The sequence below is a fragment of the Hypomesus nipponensis genome, chromosome 14 (assembly GCF_054491055.1).
Source record: "Hypomesus nipponensis isolate SF chromosome 14, ASM5449105v1, whole genome shotgun sequence".
NCBI classification, from domain to species: domain Eukaryota; kingdom Metazoa; phylum Chordata; class Actinopteri; order Osmeriformes; family Osmeridae; genus Hypomesus; species Hypomesus nipponensis.
In genome coordinates this window covers 13,364,119-13,379,176 of record NC_140374.1, presented here as the reverse complement: position 1 = coordinate 13,379,176, position 15,058 = coordinate 13,364,119, and the positions used below count along the sequence as shown (strand labels likewise).

Sequence of the window (15,058 nt, the reverse complement as noted above, 5' to 3'; positions counted from 1 at the left end):
CTATGCGTACTTAATTACTAACAGTATTGACACTGTTGATTGAAACTGCAATACAATCTAGATTGGGCGTTGGTTTGCTGTGTTGATGTTCTACTGCTCCCCGTGTTTAGTTTGACTGGTGTCAGGCATGGTGTTCGTACCTGAGCGGAATGCCTTTCTGATCTCCCATCTTCTCAGTGTTTGAATGATCATCTATTGACCTGCCTGCAGTACTATCACCATTGCTTATATAGTCCACGTCAACTGCTCATTTCATACATTCCGTCAGGGAGGAAATGTTTATATTTTTCTGTGTTTTTGTTTTTATTTAGCCTGCTAGTGTTTGAGCTGTAGGAAAATGTCAAACAAAAATGCTTTGTTTTAGCACCAAAGACTGTAAATCATTTCCTAAGCAAGGTGGTAGCTAATCCTTATTTCTCTATTGACCTCAAGTATACTGTAGTTGTAGACAGAATATATTAAGAGAAATATATTTTAAAATGGTTGAGGTTTATTTTTTAGCTTTTTGGTGAGTTGTATCTGGAATGTATTATTATAGATGAGCTGCTATATACTGATTGCCACTTCTAATAGCTGTGAATTTAGGGGGTGAATCTAGTTTGTTTTGTGCTTTCTTAATTTTCTTTATTTCTAGCGTACATATCTAATAAATAGAAGTGGGTATTACTTTAGTATTGAATGGCATTAGGATAATGTTAGTGCCTCTATTTGCTTTGATGTTTGAAGTGTGATTGTAACTACTGTATTGCAAGTTATTGACATATTGGTGTGTGTTTTTTTGTTGTTTTTTTTTTATTTTATTATTTTGTTTTGGTGTGTGTGCATTTAATTTAGCATCAGTATTTTATCTTGACTATAAGTTGGGCTCATCCTTGCATACAGTACCCAATGTGTTGACCTATGTCGCTTTTAGTTATTTCCGTGACAGTTATTTCTAGATGAAAAAAAAAAAAAGCAGCATTTGCATAATGATTGGCAGAATTGAACATTTGACGCCATGCCGTTTCTAGAGCTGCACCTCTCCAGCTGGACCTGTCCTTTAGACTGGCTACAGAGATGCCTTCACCTGACATAACAAGCACTTGGCTGCACTCTCAGGAGCATGTTTCCTAAACACAGATCAGGGCTGGTCTTGGTTTACATCCCACCTGTCATCCCAGCAGCCAGGACTGGTATTCATCAGAAACCTTCCCACAGTATCCTAACCTAGTGCCTTTCAAGGTGACTGGTTCAGACTAGTTGCCGATCATCTATGTCTCCCCTCCCCCCGTTGAGACGAATGAGATTGCATGAGGTCTTAATGATGCCACATGACTTTTCTATAGACTCTTACACAAACACAAAGTCAGGGAATATTTGTACACTCCTTACTAAAGACACGTTATGCTCCACATACACGCACACACAACACGTCTGTCTTTTGAGCAGTTTTACAACGGGATGTTTGAATCAAGACTCCCAAGAGACATTCTAAAAACCTGAAAGATTCTAGAACTGCTTCCCTTTCCAGACTGTGGGGATGTGAATCCAGCTTTACACAAATGCAAATGCTTTATGTACACTGTGAATGTATTTGTTGAAGTTGAACTGTGTTGGGTTTGCAGAAGCGTCTTTGTGTCTTGTTGCTGTGATCGATGGCTAAGCCGATAATCCATTTCTGTATTTAGACAACTATTAGTAAATGTATGCAGCTGTCGCTATAGCAACATCCGCTCGGGTGAGGTAACATTTGTTGGTGTCTTGCTTTAACCACCGAAGTACACAAAGATTAGGTCCAAAGTTACTCAATATTCATCGGTCTCCGTATGTAATCTGTATTGTATTATTTTATTGTATTATGATTTTACGATTTGAATTTGCTATGTTTAATTCAGGGTCTTTCATGAATCTTTCTAATATGCTCTTTTGAATTAATTATTAATCCTTACCACTTGGTTTGATTGCTTTTGGATCTGGTTTGCAGTAATTTCACCTGCTTAGTGAAAATGATAGCTACCACACTCTTCAGGTATTGGATAATATATGTAGACTACACAAACATGTAGACTTGATTGCTAAAATTGACCTGTTACTGTTTTAATGTGTATTTTTTGTGGCTTTATGATCATGATTTGTTTGCTTTTGATTTTATGCTACGCTAGTTTACCATGTAGCAACTGCACTGTGCAATATATATGATATGAGGACTGGGGTCAAATGTTTTGGATGTAATGTCTCTTACAGTGTGCGGCTGTATTTTGCTCTAGTAGTTCTCAGTGATTTCAATGTGACCAAGCCTTATGTACTTTGTCACAAAAGCGGGTTTTTCCTGGTGACTATATTGGTGAGTGTCAAATTGAGAATTGATGGTGTACTATTGTCAAGATTCACTTTGAATAAAAAAAAAAGCCTTGCTTCATTCATCTTTGTTATTACTTGGTAAACACAGCTTACTCGTGAACCGAGTCGCGGACATCGGTCTCCTTTGACGTTCCTAGTCCCTTCCTGTCCATCCATCGACCTGGCTGTCCTGTACTGTTGCGCCAATCACACGCCCCCAGCCCTGTGGCTAACACTGCTGACACTGACATTTGACAACTCTGACCCAAGTTGAACTTTGGATTTGTGTTTCAACACCCATCTCCATTTTTTCTTGATGTATGACTATATTTAGCCTGTGTTCTCCACCTCTCACCATCCGTCTCAGGAGGAGGGGATCCCTTACTGAACTGCTCCTCCTATGGTTTCTTCCATTTTGTCTCATGAGTTTTTTGGGGAGTTTTTCCTCGTCTTCCTTGAGGGTTTAGGTTTGTTGAGGGGCAGATCTATGGGCATATGTGAAATTGGTTGTAAAAATGAATTTGACTCCTCACCTGTTGAATGTGTGGCCACTATGTGTACATTTATTTGAATTGCACAATGTTTTAAAATGTATCGTAGCCTACTTGGCTACGATACATTTCATATAACTTTCATTGAAGGTGGCTGGTGTGTAGGGTCTTATTATTAGATAGGGCCTAGGGTCTGTCTGACTTAGTATTTTTGACGATTTAAATACAAATCAACACAACCATGTGAAGAGGCGGGTCAGCAAGAGCAACATTGGCGATACCAGTAGGACTATCAATTGGCTGACCACCTTCATTAGAAACCGATTTTAGGTTTTGGACAAATTCGTTGTTTTTGGAAGGTTTCATGCGCCATTTATATCCACAAGGGGTCGCAAAGCACTGCAAGCTTTGCCAAATATTTTTTTGCAGTCAGGAAGCAACGCTTGCACGTCTCTGACGTGATCTTTTTTCATAATGAAATAACGGTCCAGGCAGTAAACGGGGGAGAAATATTATTTATCACACTACCTTTCTGCGGTGGAGCGGTGACCATCGGAATTAAATATCCCTCCACAAAAGAAAGACTCCGCTAAAGTAATATGACCTCAGACCTCAAATAATAAACGCGCTGCTACACAAGAGGTGGAGATGCAGTGCGCTTTGAAGGCGCGTTAGGGACACAGTTCCACTGCTGCCTTCCTCTGCCAGCCTCCTTCGGAGGAGACAGGCTCATGGAGAAGAATCAGTCAGTCCGCAGTGAAGGATTGATCAAATGCCTTTTACAAAACAAGACCGTTAGATGAATCAAGGATTAACCTGACGACCAATGGCTCTGAAACATGCGCGCGACAGCCCCGACGATTTGATCGTTGGTGGGATAAACAATGCTGCTGCTCGCGCGCTTGGCTCGACTGGATGGATAGTTGTGGGGATGAGAGACACCTTCTGTTCTCCCAAACACGGAAAGACACTGGGGCTCGATGGAATGCTGTCCAAATGGCTTCTGCCAGTCGCTTTACTTTTGTTGGTGATGCAGTCGGCCACGGCGGCTGATGGTAAGTTTTTTACATTTGGTTGTTGTTGACAACCTGTTCGAGTCATTTTTGTTCTGTTAATTAAATCACAGATTCAAAACTATGACCTCGCATTATGACTTGGGAAATTTTAGGCCATGGTGTAAAATGTATCGTATTAACTAAAGTAAACCTGCTGTACTACCTACATTGGAGCATCATGGTGGAACAACAGTCCCCTATAGACATCGATATAACATGAACACAATGTCAAGCGGGTGAAAACATTCTGGATATATATGTTGTAATGCCCTGAGGTGGCAAGCCGATTTGCAAATCGGTTATTGTGAACTGTTCAGTCAATATGCAAAATTACAACCCCCAAAGTGGATATTCCCCCACCCCCAAAATATCGCGTATGTTTTTGTGTTTGTCACTTATTATGTTGAGCTACTGCTCTTTCTAAGATAGTGACCTTGATTTCGGAGTCATTTATAAATACATAGGCCTATATCAAGGATGACGTAAAGCGACTTAGGGTTTCTTATTTTATCGACCTCGTAGACCTTACAGCATGTTTTAGAACCAGCAAGAGAACCCAGGAATAGGAGCGCTCTAGAGACTGCAACATTGCGCGCGACCGCGCCGTGCGCCAAGCGCAGAGCGGCAGTGACTGGGCATCATGGACGCGTGTCGCTGACAACTTTATTCGTTGGGCAGTGATGAATAATTGAATGCTCCTTTGAGGTCACTGACCTTCCTTAAGCCTAGGGGAAGTTTCATACTCGGCATTAACAAATAATTGATCATGTTGCCATGAGACAAGGCAGGCTGTGAATTGTACTAGCTTTTTGTAACGTTTTTATGAATATACCTTTCTCATAGCTTTTTTGATATGATGATCCTGTTTTCGTAAATTATTATTTCAAATTTAACATACATTTAGGGAGCCCACGTGTTTAACGCGTTGTGGTAGACTATTTAATGTCGTTAGAATCAATTCAGCTTCACGGACACAGAATCGACCAAATGGCCTACGTTTCCACCATGTGTAAAGATGTAGGCCTATGATAGTAGCTTCTCCTACACCCCACTATCTCCATTCATGAAAAGATGTTCTACGTGTCTTGGCCGTGGGCTGCGAGCGGTCAGGCCAGGTCCGCGTGTTGTGCCAGGACGAGGTGTTTTGCTTTAATGGGCCCGCAGAGACGCTGGCTCAGTCAACACAGCCCACTGTGCCTGCCGTGTTGCCATGGGAACGGATCTGCCTAGCACTTCCTAGTCTTTATTTAATAGAGATTGAAATAGCATCTAAATAACCGACAGCTTTGCCTTCAGCATCATCATTATTTAACGGTAGTTTGAGAGGATGATGGAGGTGCTTGTCAAGTTCGGTGGAGCTTAATATGTAAACGGTACATACTGTGTCTGATCATCAGAGAGCGAAGTAGGCCTATAGGTAATGACAATTGTGTCATTGGGTCAAAAAAAATAACAATCGGGGGTCAATTTTTTCTCCAAGGCATAAAGTAATATATACAATTGCAGGTAAGAACGATATTTAAATGTATAGACCCCTGACCTGTTGTTTTCACCTCTTGTGGGGGGGGGGTCTAAGTCTTAATTAGGGGGGTCAAACCCCCCCCCCCCTCCAAGCCCCCCTTGATTTGCACCCTGTTACTGATGTGTATAGGTATGTTTCAATTTGAACTAGGTGGGGAATTAACGCTTTTTTTTCAGCTTATGGTCATTTTATCCACAATTTAAATCCACGTCTGTTTTCACACGCCAAAGATAATCCACATCATTGTTCAGGGTTCGGTTGGTCTGGTCATCTCTTGTATTGGGAATGTACTCACACAGCTGACTTGAGGCAAGTAAGCCTACTTATTGAGCGTCTGTAGTAGAACCAGAGAGTGTTCAGAACCAGTCCCCCCGTGAATAAGCTACACAGATGTGCTGTTGATTAGACTAATCATAGCCTCACCTAACTCAACCGTCATGTCCATTAGCCTACCCTAGCCTGCCTTGCTCCACTCTGCTTTTCTGATAGGCCTAGCTGATTTCTTCATTGGCTTAACTAACTGCATGAGTTAATTACGTCTTGCTGGAGCCCTTCACACTGCCTCAAACTTTAAATAGATATTTCCTTGTACATCAAATGCATTATGCATGGCAAGCCTCTACAAATCATGTGGGTTGGGCTAGCTCGTTTGGCTAATGTGATTTCTATTTTAAATTAGGCACACTTCTTATTTCCCCATCTTTGGGGATTTGCCTACAGTATTTTCCCTATTTGAGAGCTCTGTGAGTTGAGTCAAGCTCATGATGCTTCAGCAGGTACCTCATAGTTAATGCTTCCCTTTGACACCTTGATGCGCCAGGGTTCGTCATGCATGCACAAAGGTATCACTACAATGCACACGTGTAGTTATTGGAATTGCTTTTTGACTTGGAAGCTTTCCTGTCAAGCCTACAACCAAGGCCATCTTTGTTTGTGCAAGGAGTTTTCCTCGGAGAATGAACAACATTGTGTCACACTCAGTCCACACTTTCAGTCCACAGGCGCAAAGACAACACCCATCTGATTTAGTCTTCTGTGTTTCGTTTTTGAATTTCTTCTGTGGTGATTCTCTGATCTTATGTTCTCAGTGCAAGTCAGCCTCTCTCATGAACAGGCTGACACGTCCCCAGAGAGATTGTCCATGTTAACCACACAATGCTTTGTCATCAGGCTCCTCAAGGGTGTGTGTGTGTGTGCGTGTGTGTGTGTGTGTGTGGGGGGGGGGGTTGCCTTGACCCTGCTCCAACCCTGTTAAGATTCAGCCGTACAAATCACACAGAGAGAGAGAGAGTCTTGTTCTTTACGTGAAAAATGTAACCAAGATCTTTTCAGATCAAAAGACTCATGTGAATTTGATCCCTGTTATATGTCTGTTCCTTTAAACCCGGAAAACACAGTGTGTGCTTGATAGACATTCTTCCTCCACTCCTTCCTCTCTTCCATCTCCTCGTCTTCCTAATTTCTACTGGTCTGTTGTGAGTGTGCGTGTGTAGATGCACGTGTGTGGAGTTGGACTGACATCTGGCCTTGACGGCAGTAGCAGTTGTTCACTTGCTTTGGGACTGGGAGGGGGGTTGTAGATTATGCACTAGAAACAGCTCAGAAACACAAAGCCAACGGTTTTGTCTCCCTGTCTGTCTTCATGTCTCAACATCACTCCTACAGCCAGGCAACATTATGTTAGGAAATTGCTCTGGCAGGACAACAAAAATGTCTACACATTGTACTGTACTAAACTCAGTTTAGTAACACAATACGAAATGAAAGACTGATGTGCAAAATGATTAGTACCCTGACAATGTCAATGTATTCATGTGATGTGTGAGGCATTGAAGTTTGGTGAGTAAAGCTTTATGCACAAGGCCGGAAGCTTCCTACAGCCTCGGATAAAGAAAAACTCTTTCCTTTCCCTGCTGTCACTGTAGACTTTTATGCCCGTGCTAATTAATTTAATCCATTTAACATCCGTTTTACCACGCAAGTGCTTCATATTAGTGCTTTCAAACGTAGCTCCCTCAAGCTGAAGCCAACCTGGCACAAGCCCACTGAAAACCATGTCATAGCTACACCGCTACTCAGCTAGCAACAGCTACAGCTATTCCAGCTGCTCAACGACACAGCTACTCAGCTACTCAGCGACAGCATCTCAACTACACAGACAGCTACAGATACACAGCTACTGTGGCAAATCCAGAAACACTCATTGCTTTATGCAGCAGCTTACCCAGTTTAGATGCTCTGCTGTGTTCTTATCTGTCTGAAAAACAGCAGCGGGGTAGCTAGAGAAGACACTAAGGCTGTGTGTGTGTGTGTGTGTGTGTGTGTGTGTGTTTGTGCGAGTGTGTGTTGCGTAATCGAAGAGGAGAGCCAAATGATGACTGGCTCCCCCTGCTCCTCTACTGTAAAAAAAAACAACAACCAAAAAACACAAATATGTGTTGACTAACAAATAGAACATGGACCTGTGTGCACATGTGTTGGTGTGCACACATTTGGGGTAAACTGTAATTATTCAGATGAACATATTGTTTAGATTATTATAGATTTAGATTAGATTGAATAAATGGGTGTCATACAGTATGCAAGCCCCCGTCTTCATCTTCATATCTGCTGGTGTCCTTCTCATGGTGAGAGCCAGTCATCAAGACAGCCTGTAGTGCAGTAGGATCATAGATGACCTCTGTCCTATTAATGCCTGTCATTCCCTGAGATGATAATGAAATGGCTTTCCGCGCTCACACCATATGCACCTCCTTCAAACCCCCCCCTCACAGTTTACGAACCATGGCTCCCCACCATGCACCCACCCCCATCCCACCACTCATCCCCCCATCCCAACACCCATCCCAGCCCCCCCCAATCCTCCCCACCCCCCATCAGTCTCTTGTCTTGACAGGGCAGAACTTGCTGTCCAGCGACGTCATTGGCTGTATCATGCTGTCACATGACAGCGATCCTGCAGTAGTCTTTGTTATATTAAATCACAGCGTATACACTTAACCTCTCAACGTCTCTTATCAATGGGAGTGTTCGTGCCTGGATGGCTGAAAAAGGCTGTAGCTGGAGGCTTGCATGATTTATTCTGTGTCGTTGGGCCACACGAGTCAAGATGTGCTGCTTCTCTCTATCTTTCTATTTCTCTGTCTCTCTCTTTCTGTCTCTCTCTTTCTGTCTCTCTCTTTCTGTCTCTCTCTTTCTGTCTCTCTCTTTCTCGTCTTTCTATCTGTTCCGCACACTTACACTTTCAATGTATAAATGTGTTACGTGTGTTTGTGAGGGTGTACAGTATGGCTTACAGAATTTAATGGGTTTTTGACAATTTCTCAAACGTTCACCAAAATGTGAAAGCACTTGTCATAAGAATTTACCATTTGCACCTCAAGCATGAAATGTAAACACAGACCAGGCAATGTATTCAAACATGTACATTTTTTCTATATATACTTTTTCTTTATGTCGGATTATGCAAGTCTAATTTTAAACTGAACTGTCTCATAAAATTAAATCACCCAGCAAGCAGTCTGTATTAGGTATGTCCTTGGTAAATTCTCACATTTACATATTGCATGACATAGTAAATAATGAATACAAATATATATAAACATAAATATATATATATATAAATATATATATATATATATATATATATATATATATAATATATAAAAATCTATATATTTGGAATAAATTAATATATTGTATTTTTACTCATTTACCTTTACTAATGTTATTCATACGCACCAGGTTTTCCCTGCGAAGGCAACCTTTGTGTATGGCTTTCTCATTCACATATGATCTTACTCCTCTGAGGTTGTGTATTCTACGCAATTTTGACACGACTCGGTCTATTAACTGTCAGACACCCCTCAAGCTCCTTGAGTTGTGTTGTGATTCTGCTGCCCGTGTTCTTACACGCCTCAGATAGATCAGTCTGCTCATCACATTGCAGTGTTGAGGGGGACTTTGAGATGAGAGAGAGACTCATCCAGCTTTAATATGGCAGTAATTGCTTGGCTGCTGTTGACTGGAGCTCCTTTGGGTCTGAGAGCCAGAATGGGGGTGGGCTCTGGTGGGGCTGAGATCCAAGGTTGGAGGGGGGGGGGGGGGGGTGCACCTCTGGTTGAGCTGCAGGGCCTTGCCCAGGGCAGGGTGAGGAGAGCAGGGGTGAGGAGGATTGAGGGACAGGTGCGGAGGATAGAAGGAGGAATGAAGAAGTTGAGAGGAAGGCCGAGGGAGGGATGATGAACGCTGATAGGGGCGAGGAGGGCTGTGTGGGAGTGTGGGGGGGAGAAGTGAGCAGGGCTGGGGGAGGGGTGACGGAGCGGTGAGGAGAGCTGGGGGAGAGCTGATGGAGCAGTGAGGAGGGCTGTGAGAGAGGTGAGGAAGGGGTGAGGAGGACTGGACTGAGGGAGGGAGAGTGTAAGTAGGGGTGAAAGAGCATCTTAAACCAACCCCCTTCCTCGCAGCCGGTTAGAAAAGCTTTCAATATTTCAGTCCCGAACCATGGTGATTTTAATTGTACCGGAAGGTTACTTTGCCTGGACCTTGACTATGGCGCACAAAGGAACTGCTGCAGGAACTGCTCATCCCATCTATGCCTCATCCCATCTATGTCTCATCTCCATGTGTCACATAATCATCAGACAAGTCCGGCTGTGGTAGCAGGTGTGTCGAGGTTTGAAAAAGGACGGATTAGGATTGTTGATGGGTGTGTGTGTGTGCGTGTGTGCCTGCATGTCACTGTGTGTGTGTTTGTGTGTGTTGGCCAAAGTGGATTTAGCGAATGATGTAATGGTGTTTGTTTTGTCCCCTTCTGTGTGGCATCTCATTGTCACCCCCCCCCCCCCCGCACGTGCATGACCTTATCCATAACTGTCTTCTCCCTCTAACTGAACCGTTATCGTACTCTGCCATGTTCCCTGTCACGTCCCTAGTTAACCACATGGCCAGTTGTTTCCTACTTTTGGGCAAACTGTGTGTGTCCTTGGGTGACCATGGCTGGGTGTGGTTGGAATGGTGTGGGAAAAGACTCTCTCTGTTCCTCTCTCTGTTCCTCTCTCTCTCACTCTCTCTCTCTCACTCTCTCTCTCTCTCTCTCTCTCACTCTCTCTCTCTCGCATGTCTGCCTCTACCCCAAGCCCAGGAGCGAGTCACATGACCCTCTTACCCAGTCACAGGGGATGGTGGGATGCTAGCACAGCTGAGGCCATGTCGCCTTGTCCGCCTCACTAGCCACGACAGCTCCAAATTTTTTGTTTATCAGGTTTAGAAAGCATCCTCCAAGTTTAATGGCTCTCCTGCATTGTACCTCCTTTGCAGAGATTAATAATCCACGCTCTATAACACCAAAGGCTTGTTTCCCCTAACCTAGATTAAACCTCTAAGCCTCAATGGAAAAAGCTTACTCAAAAGAGTTTTATACTGCCAGTGTATTGTTTTAAGGTCAAAGTTTCGATCCTGCTACATTTATATACAGGGTACTTATAAAGAGTCATGATGGCATTTTGAATACACTACAGCTTCCTAAAAGGTCACATTTTAGTTTGACCTTTGAAGGGTAAATAGGAGTTTAGGTGTATTCCGCTATCCAAACACAGCCACATCCCAGTGATGTAACCAAGTCAAGATGGCTTTCCGACACCAAAGCACCACGCTGTCTGACCCCTCTCCTCAATTACCGTTTGGAAAAAAAAACCTTGTTGTTTCTCCAGCCCATTGTAGGGTTGCAGTCAATACCCATCGCTGAGCCCTTTGCGATGCCCTCTTTTCCTCTCATCCCAAATGGTTTAATGCTCTCTTTAATCAGAAGCTCTGGCAGACACCCGGCTCTGCTGCGACCACAGACTGGCGTCTATTTCATGTCGAACACTGGCGTTAAGCAGTTGGGTTTTTAAGGATGAGGCTCATACAGTGCAGCTATTACAGCCGTGATTTGCGTCGCTTTCACTAACAAGTGCGCGGCACAGCTCCAGCTTGAAAGGACAGTCTGCCTTGTTCTTTGTCTAGAGTATTGAATGCACGGTGTGCGTGAGCTTCACTCCGCTGTGTCTTCAGCTCGCAGGTGTTCTGGTACAAGATACCTCCACCAGATCCACCCTTGGTCTCACATGGACAGATGGAGACCTGGAATAGTGACAGGAAGCGTTAAGGTGTCCATCCTGTCACTGTGGCGTCCGACGTCATTCTGTTGGATGAAGACCACTGAGCCTCGATGGGTAACATGTCAATTGGCCAGTTACCCATCAACCCGTTCCTGTCCACCTGCTTTCAGTGGGCAGGGTTCCATATGAGCTCCTATAGCCCCTACTCCCCTACACCCTAGCCTCCCTTGTAGATACATGGACAGGGTTCCATATCCGGGTTCCATATCAGCTTCTGGCTCCTACTCTCAGAGCTCCTGGTTCCAACAAGCTCTTAATAAAACCCGCTCATTGAGGTTTTATGTTGGTTATAGGTATCAGTGGGCGTCTGTAAAACCCTACCATGTAACATTGGTTGTAAAAAGGGCTGTACGGATTCAATTTCGTTTTGATTTATTTTGTAGATCTGCGAGAAGGGTACCCAACTTAGCATCCAGGCCAGACCCAGTGCTGACCTAGTGTCGTACTCGACGACTGAGTAGAGGCAACATTTCACCTAGCTTGTCAGATAACGTCCATGTCAACAGTGACCATTTCCCTCCATCTTTTCACATCTAAAAACTAGGCCATGAGGTATTTGTGAGCAGAGTAAATGCCTGTCTGGAAGTCCGCCCATGCTTCCCCGTCCTGTCTCACCAGCTCGGCTTTGTACACGTGCAGGGCAGGCCTTCCAACAGCCGGGATGTTGTGCCATGATTGTGTTCCCATGGGAAAGATAGACTAGGACGATACAACAAGTAGGAAACGCGTTGTATATCCAGGCTGCCCACACATTCTCACCTCTTGATAATATGTGCTGTCATTAAAATGTTTTTTTTTCCGTGTGAAACTGTGTCTGCTGTCTCCCACCATCCTGGTTATAGAGGATGACTCCAAACACACACATGTTAACATATACACACACATGCCTCCATCCTCTCCGGTCGCTTCTTGAGCGAGGGGCCCATATGCCGTTCTCAGTCTGGGCAGGTGGTTGTCTGTAGGAGAAGGGCCTTTACTAAGCCATACTGGGCCGGGCATGGACACATGAGGCTTACACTACTGGCACTACCGTGTCCCTGTCAGATAACTGCTAGCTTAAATACATCCTGCTCTGAGTTTAAGGGGACATATCTTGGGCCCCTTTTTGGTTTGTACAGCATGCCTACGTTTACTTGACTATGTTGTGTTTTTGAAGCTGTTTAGCATAATTTTTTATAGGATGAAGAGCTTTTGTTTCTGATTGTATATTATAGTGGCTAGAGTATTGTATGAATGGTTCAGGTAAAGAGCTGTACTGGGTATAGATGTTGGAATTATTTTAGTATATTCTGGGAACGTGAGCATTGACCTTGTAGTACAAAGACAAGCTTGCTTTCCAAATCCTGCCTTTAATCAAGAAATCCTCCCTTGAATATTATGTGTGGAAACACTGCTCGCAGAATGGAGGTGCAAATGTAGACCGGGAGGTCTGCCAGATGCTACATCCTCTCTCTCTTTGTCTTTTTCTCTTTCTTTCACCACAGAATCAACCATATTAGAAGTTTGCTACTCATCTATCAGTTCCCCTGAGGGAAGGTGCCTTTGAAAGTACAAAGTGTATTGCTTGGATGAACATAAATGAACAACTTGTCCAGCTCCAGGGATGGCTAAATCAAGCTAGGGAAGGCTACGCTAGGGAAGGCTGGGCCAGGCTAGGGAAGACTAGACCAGGGTAACGAAGGCTAGGCCAGGCTAGGGAAGACTAGACAAAACTAAGGAAGACTAGGCTAGGAAAAGTTATGCAAGGCTAGGGAATACTAGACCAGGCCAATGAAGGCTAGGCTACGGCAGCCTAGGCCAGGCTAGGGAAGGCTAGGCTAGGAAAAGTTAGGCCAGGCTAGGAACATCTTGCTTCTCTGGTCTCAGGTCTATTTGTTGTCAGTGACAGCTGCCTAGTTGTACTGTATGTTTGTCCTAGTTCGGTTGTTGGGAACATCAAAAACAATTTCCTTGTACGCTTTATCCTGGAAAAAAAACATAAGTGACCTACTTAAGGATTATATTTTCCAGTCACAGTTTTATAATTCTCTATCCCTGGATGACTAAGATTTGTTTTTGTGTGTGTGTCAATGTGTGTCGGTTTGGATTTCTGTGTGTGCTTTTGTCTGTATTTGTAAAAATAGTCTGTGTGTGCAAGTGTTTGTGTGGGTTTGTGTGGATGTGTTTTTGTGGCTGTTTGTATGTCCGTTTGTGTGCGTTTGTGTGTATTTGCGCATGTGTGTTTGTTCTAGCATAGTATGCTAATATTGTGTGAGGAATTACAGTAGTCTCTCCTATCCTTCCCATGAGCCTGTTGGCAATCTAGCATAAATGTATAAATCTATTTTTTACAACAGCAATATTTTCAGGATGGCAATAGTGACTGGCTATGGACAGATAGGGCCCTGTAGGTCTAATAGTGAGTCAAGCAGAGCTCACTGTTCACTGCTTTTGTTAATTTCCCCCTCTCCCCTTCTCCCTCTCCCTCTCTCTCTCTCTCTCTCTCTCTCTCTCTCTCTCTCTCTCTCTCTCTCTCTCTCTCTCTCTCTCTCTCTCTCTCTCTCTCGCTCACTCCCTCTCTCTCTCTCTCTCTCTCTCTCTCTCTCTCTCTCTCTCTCTCTCTCTCTCTCTCTCTCTCAGATGAAGGCCGTCAGCTTGAGTCAGCGGGGCTTGGAGCTCTGCCCGTGGCCCCAGCGCTGCATGCCAACCTATCCTCCAGAGCAGGGGCCATGGCTGAGACTGGACCTGGGGCTGGGGCTGGGGTAGCAGCAGACATGAAGGAGGATGAAGGGGGTCACCAGCTAGCCTTGCCCACAGACTCTGGTGAGGTTTCTGATAAAGCATCAGACAGGGCCAGGGAGCAGCCGGCCTTCTCCTCGGTCCTGACCGTGGTGGCCGACCCCGACCAGAGGTCACAGGGGGCAAAGAGCCAGCAACCACAACAAGGGTCAAGCAGGAGCCCAAAGCTCCCACCTAAAGCCCAGGCCCCAATTGTAGTGTCCAAGGTCCAGGCAACGGTTTCGGTACCTATGGTCCAATCTCCAGTCGTGGTGTCTAAGGTCCAGTCTCCGGTTCTGCAGTCCAAACAACCCTCAACCCTCAGGTCTGGCAGTCAGACCACAGGGCCCAAGTCTGTACCAGCAGAAACTGCAGAGCCAGGACACACAGACAGTACCAACACCAGCACAAGCCCAGGTAAGGAACTGGTAGCTGTACCTTTAGAACTAAACTATGCTTGGTATCTATTTACCCTGCTTTTTCTATTTAAGTAATGGATGGCCATAATTTAGTATGTGATTTATCGTCATGATTTTCACTTCGTCCTCACCTTCCTACTCTGGCTGCTTCTCCTCCTCCTCTTCCTCATTGATTTATTGATCACGTATTAACATTTTGCTTTGCTCAGTGTTCATCATCCTTCCATACGTCATCATTCTGTCCTTCAATCCATCCCTCCACCTCCCTCTCCCAGGTATTATCATGTGTGTGACATAATAACCAATCTTCATATAGTTGACCTCATATTCTGAT

General features: G+C 44.3%; 1 long non-coding RNA gene across 1 annotated transcript; it reads left to right on the top strand.

Annotated features, from left to right (window-relative positions):
• Positions 1-3,222: 3,222 nt before the first annotated feature.
• Positions 3,223-14,999, top strand: LOC146258683 (uncharacterized). Its single transcript, XR_014729764.1, has 3 exons — positions 3,223-3,865; positions 14,168-14,722; positions 14,934-14,999. It is a non-coding gene; the product is annotated as an uncharacterized LOC146258683 (long non-coding RNA).
• Positions 15,000-15,058: the final 59 nt, after the last annotated feature.